Source organism: Chiloscyllium punctatum, chromosome 52 (assembly GCF_047496795.1).
Source record: "Chiloscyllium punctatum isolate Juve2018m chromosome 52, sChiPun1.3, whole genome shotgun sequence".
Lineage (NCBI taxonomy): Eukaryota > Metazoa > Chordata > Chondrichthyes > Orectolobiformes > Hemiscylliidae > Chiloscyllium > Chiloscyllium punctatum.
In genome coordinates this window covers 37808916-37816453 of record NC_092790.1, presented here as the reverse complement: position 1 = coordinate 37816453, position 7538 = coordinate 37808916, and positions in this window count along the sequence as shown.

The window sequence follows — 7538 nt, the reverse complement described above, 5'->3', positions numbered from 1 at the left end:
TACTTAGAGAGGATATTCCTGTGGGATCGACCAGTGAAGCTATGTTAGTGGAACTGAGAAATAAGAATGGGTCATCACTTTGATACGATCGGACTGCTGACCCTGAATAATCTGTGGCAGACTGAGGAACAAATATATCGGGACATCTGAAATATCAACCATAATAATAGGGCTGTTATGGTAGGGTTTTTACACTTTCCAAACCTAGACTGGGACTGCCAGTGTTCAGTGTTTGCAAGGGAGGAATTTGGTAATTGTGTTCCAGAAAACTCCCAATCAATATGTAAATGGCCTGAAAAGAGAAAGGGGCAAAATCTAACCTCCCTTTGGGAATTAAGGTAGGGAGAGGGACTGAGGTGTGAGTGGGAAACCATTTTGCCAAAGTGACCACAGTTCTAGTAGTTTGAAAACAGCTTTGGAAAAGGACAGGCCTGGTCCACAAGTGCAAGTTCTAAAATGGAACCTGACCAATCTTGATCGTATTAGCCACGAACTTTCAAAGTGTGATTGGGGAAGGGAATTATTTACAGCGGAAGGGAAGTTTGGCAAGTGAGAATATTTTAAAAGTGAGATAAATTAAGTGATCAGCGCCAGCATTTTCCTGTTTGTGTGCAGGTCAATGCTGACAGCATTCGGAAACACTGGCTGTCTATTGAGGGTCTGGTCAAGGAAAAGGGGGCAGATGTCAGGAATAGCCAACTGGATCAAGGGACTCCCTGAGGATAACAGGGGCTTTAGGAATACACTGAGTAGAAAACAGGAATGGAGAAAGGCTAACTGAAATAGCCTCAGCAGAGAAGGAAAGGGGAATCCAAAAGTGATTGTATCAGTATATTAAGAGTGCATAAGTAAGTCAGGACAAAATAGTGTCCATTAAAGATCAATGAGGCCATCGATGTGTGGAACTGCAGGATACTTGCTAAGTTCCTAAACAATTTTTTCACTCCAGAAGTTACTGTGAAGAAACAGTGGGGAACTCACAAGGGTAATACATTAGACCACAATTGGAGTACTCTGCAATTCCAGTCTCTCTGCTAAGGAAGGTTGTTGTGAAACTTGAAAGGGCTCTGAAAAGATTAACAAGATATTGCCCAGGTTGTTGGCGAATAAGCTGGGGTTACTGTCACTGGAGAATCGGAGACTGAGGGGTGACCTTAGAGGTTTATATGAACATGAGCGGTATGGATAGGGTAAGCATTCAAGGTCTTTTCCCAGAAGTTGGGGAGTCCAAAACTAGAGGGCATAGGTTTAAGGCTGGAGGTGAATGGTTTACAGAGGGACTGAAGGGACAGCTTCTTCACACACATGGTGATGTGTGTATCGAATGAGCTGAGAGAGAAAGTAATGGAGACTGATACAATTACAACATTTAAAAGGTATCTGGATGGGCATCTTAATAGTAAGGTTGTAGACGTATATGGGCCAAATGCTGGAAAAGGGAATGGATTTATTTGGATCTTCTGCTAAGCCTGGACGAGTTGGGGACCGAAGGGTCTGTTTCTATGCTGTATATCTCTATGACTTGCAAAGAGTGCATGTTATTGAAGAGGTGGTGCTGGAGTTTTTAAAATACAAAGCTATGGCAAGTCCCAGAACCTGATTAAGTGTATCACAGGACACTGTGGGATGCTAGGGAAGAAATTGTGGAGAACCGAGCAAAGGCATGTGTACTACTGACAGTCATGTGTGATGAGCTGCCAGGATGGAGGGTGGCATCATGGACAGTGAAGGATGTTTTCTGAGATTACAAAGGGATCTTGATGAAGGGAGTGAATGGGCTGAAAAACTAGAGATGGAATTCAATCTGAATAAATACGAGTTTGCATTTGGTAAAGCAAACAAGGGTAGAGCTTATACAATTAATGTTAGGGCCTCGTTTAGTGTTTTAGAGCAGAGGGACCTCCGGGTTCAGGTACATAATCCTTGAAGCTTACATCACAGGATGGATAACACAGTGCTTGGCATGCCTGACTATTGCTCAGTCTATTGAATGGAGGATTTGGGACGTCATGTTGAGATTGCGCAGACATTTGTGAGGCCTGTTCTGCAATACTCTGTCCAGTTCTGGTCGCCCAGTTAACAGGGAGGATATTATTAAGCTGCAGGGCATTCAGAAGAGATTTACCAAGATATTGCTGGGTATGGAAGGCTTGAGTTCTGAAAAATGGCTGGATATGCAAAGTCTTTTTTCCCTGGAGCCTGGAGGTTGAGACATGATTCTGTAAAGGTTTATGATTAAGAAATGATTTATAGATCAATTTTATGGTAGTTGCCTTTTCCTCTGGATGGGGGAGTCTCAAGAGGAGGGGCCACATTTTTAAGGTTAGAGGAGAGAGATGTTCAAAAAAAAAGATATGGGGCAATTTGCTACACAAAGGGTGGTTTGTGTGTGGAATGAACTTCCTGAGAAGGGGTTTGATGTTGGTACAATTACAACGTTTAAAAGATATTTGGATAAACAAGTGAATAGGGAAGGGTTGGAGTGATATGGGCCAGCTCCAGGCAGCTGGGAAGAGTTTAGTTTTGATGATGGTGGGTATCAACTGAAGGGTCAGTTTCCATGCTGTATGGATCTATGACAAGAATATGGTTTTATTCCATTATTGAAAAAAGGATCAGGGCTGGGTCCACTGATGTGCATCATCAATAGAAACGATTTGGTTGAAAATATAGGAGTGATTGTTGCGGAGGTGTGGTGATGATCAAATGAATGGTGTAGTGGGCAGGAAATACGGTTATCAAAGGGGATCTTGACCAACTGGGCCAGTGGACCAAGGAATGAAAGATGGAGTTTAATTCAGGTGTTGGATTTTGTTAAGACAAACCAGGGAGGATTAACACAGTTAATGGAAGGGCTCTGGCCAGGGTTGTTGAACAGAGAGAGAGAGAGAGACCAGGGGGTGCAAGTTACATTGTTCCTCGGAAGTGGCGTCACAGGTGGACAGGGTGGGGAAAGCGGCATTTGACACATTTGCCAACATTGGCCAGCACTTTGTTACATACGTTGGAGATATTTGTAACATTGTCCTAAATATTTCCCTTGGGCAGAGGAGGCCACAAGGTGACCCTAAGAATGGTGAATAACCAAGGGTAGGTGAGTCCAAACCTAGAGGGTATAAACAGGAGGTGAGAGAGAGCAAGGATTTAAAGAGCAAGCTGAGGGGGAACATTATCCACAGAGGATGGTGTATAGACGGAACAAACTGCCTCAGGCACATGGGAGAAACAAGAACAATTGTACAGCATGGAAAAGACATTTGGGCAGGTACATGGAGAGGAGAAGGTTTGAAGAGATAAGGGCCAAATGCAGGCAAATGAGACTCATTCAGTTTAGGTAACATGGGCAGCATTGAGGAGTTGGACCACAGGTTCTGTTTCCGTGCTGTATCACTCTGTATCCAGCTAAAGAGGATTAGTGTACCAAAATAAGGCATGTTAGAGACACTGAAGCAAGTTACAGCAATGGTAGTCTGAAATTCAGTACATTTCAAGTATGTGGAGGGACTATCGGGAAGGGAGGAGGTTACAGGGACAGGGACTATTGTAGGAGTTAAAAATGACTGAAGACACTGGTGCACAAGCCATGCCACAGATAGTGTTGCACAGTCGTGAGTCTTAGTACAGTGTTGGGGGGAGAACACAGAACAGAAAGATCCCAGGCAGCATTCACAACCTCTCGTCGGATGCCTACTCTCCCCTCTGTTTTACTGATGCTAAGACAGCACAGGACTGGATTGATAACTATGAATTCCCGATTCTGTCTCAGTGCAACATAAGTGAAAGTAGACGTGGTGATTGAGCATGGGGTTTGTCTATACTGTGCTTCCCATACAGCACTGTATCGATGTCATGTCTTGTTAGCGATGTTTGGAGCACTCTCATTGCTCCCTGCTCTGTGCACTATGAGTGATCTTACCTCACTGCAGGATTTATTGAAGGCTCCAGATCTCCCTTCCCTTTGTCTCTCTGGTTGACCAACCATCTTGAATGAGGTGATGGATGAGACACACAACAGTTGGGAAGTCTATTGAGACAGCAGCTTCCTGAGTACCTACAGGATACAGAGAGATAGACAGAATGGGAAATAAGACTGATGCAGTGAGGGTTACACAAGGAGAATGGAAATGAGCCCCACAGATATCTGGAAAATCCCAAACTCCATCCCTGGACTGTGCTGTTGCGTTTCTCTGGAGTGGAGAATTCTGTTAGCTCAGGATCCAGAGTAGCTGAAAGATGTTTGAGACACTGACAGAGGCAGCAATTAGACCCCCACAGTGAGGGATACCACATGGAGAGAGACTGAGTGATATCACCAGCGTGCTGGAAGACCTCAGGATCACACAATCATGTTGGAAGAATGGGTTAAGCTTCATGTGTCAGTGCTCAGGGATGAGTAACCAGTGAGAAGGTGAAGTGATGGCCTAGTAACATTATTGTTAGGGCATTTGTCCAAAACCCCAGCTAATGCTCAGGTGAGGCAGGTTCGAATCCCACCATAAGATATGGTGGAATTTAAAATCAATAATTTTAAAAATAGCAATTTACAATCCATAAACAAATATGAAACCATTGCTGATGTACAAAAATCACAGTCCCTTAGATTGGATTCCCTCCAGTGTGAAAACAGGCCTTTTGACTCAACCAGTCCACACCATCCCTCCAAAGAGTAACCCACTCAGACCCATCTCCCTCGACCTAATACACCTAACAATATTGGCAATTTAGCATGGCCAATTCACCTGACCTGCGCGTCTTTGGACTGTGGGAGGAAACCGGAGCATCTGAAGGCAATTCACGGAGACACGGGGAAAATGTGCAAACTCCACACAGTCGCCCACGGCTGCAATCGAACCTGGGACCCTGGTGCTGTGAGGCAGGAGTGCTAATCACTGAGCCAGCGTGCCGCTCACTGTCCTTGCGACAACGAGATCTGATCATCCTCACGTGGTCTGCACGACATACCCACAGCAAGGTGTTTGCCTCTCAATTGCCCTTTGAAATGGCCAAGCAAGCGACTCAGCTCATGGGCAGCTAGGGCTGGGGAATAAAGGCTGGTCAGCCAGAGACACCCATATCCCCTTCCTGATTTATAAAATAATCCAATTGGGTGGTCCCACTGGAACTTTGCTGGGAGCAGTTTCCTGGCCAATCATGTCAGTAGATTTATGGACAGGGCTTTGAACTGACAGAGAGGATGCAGGGACAGGGTTCAAGTGAAAGGAGCTTTCCAAATTCAAAAAGAAAAGGTGAAGCATCGAAACAGTATGGGGATGTGGCTGAAGGCAAGCAGAAAGGTACAGGATGGGACAGTGATTAACTAAAACTGTACATCAGTGAATAGGTTTGTGACAGGAAATTGTGGGAAAGAGTCACTTCTGTTTTATTTTGAATGGACGAAGTCTTATCAATAAGGCAGATGGATTTGTGACACTGAGATTAAAGAGGTTTAGACACCAGAGAGATATGGTTACAGGGTGAACAAAAGGAAGACATAAATATTCAATGGATCACAACCTTGTGCAAACTCAGGCAAAATGGGCAACGCTAACAATAATGGATAACAAAGGTATTACAGAGAAATCATTTGACCTCAGATCATGAAGTAGAGCCAGTCTGAATGTAAATTCTGGCTACTACTTGCCAAGGACACAAACAGCAGAACAGTTTTAGCCACCGAACAGCATTCCGTTGCTCATCACTGCATTACACAGGAACTCATTGGAATTATTTTTACAAACACATTGTGATAATTTTGGAAAACATCAATATTCACAAAATGTGGGACAGTCACACTGGCAAGAGTGACATTGGAAGAGGAGTTCAGAGAATTAGTTTTCAGTGTTTCTTTGAATAGCAAATTGTGCAACTGGCTAGGGACATAACTATCTCAGAGCGACCATTGTGCGATAAAACTTCGTGAATGAGTAACGTCACCGGGAGAGATCGTCTGGGAGATTGTGATAAAGTGCAGTTTAAAGAAATATAAAGTTTTAAAGTGAATCACAGAAAGGACAAACTACAACTAGAAACAAAAATAAACAATAGCATGAATTTGAGTTTGAGAGGAGAACTGACCAAGGGAAATAGGCTAAACAGACTGAAATATGTGCCTGTCAATGAACAGTGGAAAACATTTGAAGGAGCAGTATAAAATACTCAACAAAAGGACATTCCATTCAAACAGACAAATCCTCAGCAAGAAATCCCCATCGGTCCCTCACACAAGTAAAAAGGATCATATTAGATTATCGGGCTTAGTGGATCACCAAAAAGTACTTAAAATCCTGAAGTGAGAGAATTTTTAGGATTAAGTTTTAAAGGGATTGCAGAGGGTCTGCTCGCAGGAGGAGGTCAGATGGAAGAGGGAATAATTGTCAAGGTTTTATGTCCCAAAAGGAACAGGGAGAGCTGAAGGTGCTGGAGGTGGTGAGAGTGTTACACAGAGGGGTCAGGGTCTGAACGGTGTTACAAAGCCAGTACAGATTGCTGCAGCTGGAGGGGTTTGCAGAGACAGGGAGGGATATATGTATTTTTTATTTATTCATTCATGGGATTTGGATGTCACTGATTGGACCAACATTCTTTGCCCCACTGCTAATTACCCAGAGTATAGCACAGAGTCAACCATATTGCTGATGGTCTGGTGTCACGTGCAGGTCAGACCAGGTTAGAATGTCAGATGTTCTTCTCTAAAGGACGGAAGTGAACCAGATGAGTACTTCCTACTGGTCAACAATGCTTTTATGGTGGCCTCACCAATGTCCTGTCCAGCCACAACATGACATCCCAACTTCTACTCTCAATGCTCTATCCAATGAAGGTAACCATCCCAAACGCCTGCTTCACCAACCTGTCTACCTGTGACACCACTTACAAAGAACTGTCTACCTGCATCCCTGGGTCTCTGATTGACAACACTACCCAGGGCCCGAACATTAACTGTACAAGTCCCACCCTGGTTTGTTTCACCAAAATGGAACATCTCACATTTATCTAATTAAACTCCATCTGCTATTCTTCAGCCCACTATCCCAGCAGTACTGTCCATCCTGTTGTATCATAGATAACTTTCTTCACTGTCCACTTTACCAACAATTTCAGTGTGACTCAAAAAAACTTACTTATCACAAAACAAATGTTCCCATCCAAACCATTTTGTCCAAATGACAAACAGTGGACCCACTTCACCACTGGTCACATGTCTCCAGTCAGAAAGGCAACACGTCTCCCATCACCCAAAGTCTCCTACCATCAAGCTCAATTTTGTATCCAGTTGACTAGCTCCTCCTGAATGCCATATCCTTTGACACTGATCTGAGCATATTACCCAGTTTACCATACAGAATGTGGAACACAGAACAGTACAGGACAAGACACTTCGGCCATGATGCCATGCCCATCTTTTACCCGACTGTAAGATCAAACTAACTTACATACCCATCATTTTGCTATCATCCATGTGCCTATACAAGAGTCTGTTAAGTTGTCCCGTTCCACCCACCCACCTCTCTCTGTGTAAAGAACCTACATCTGAGATC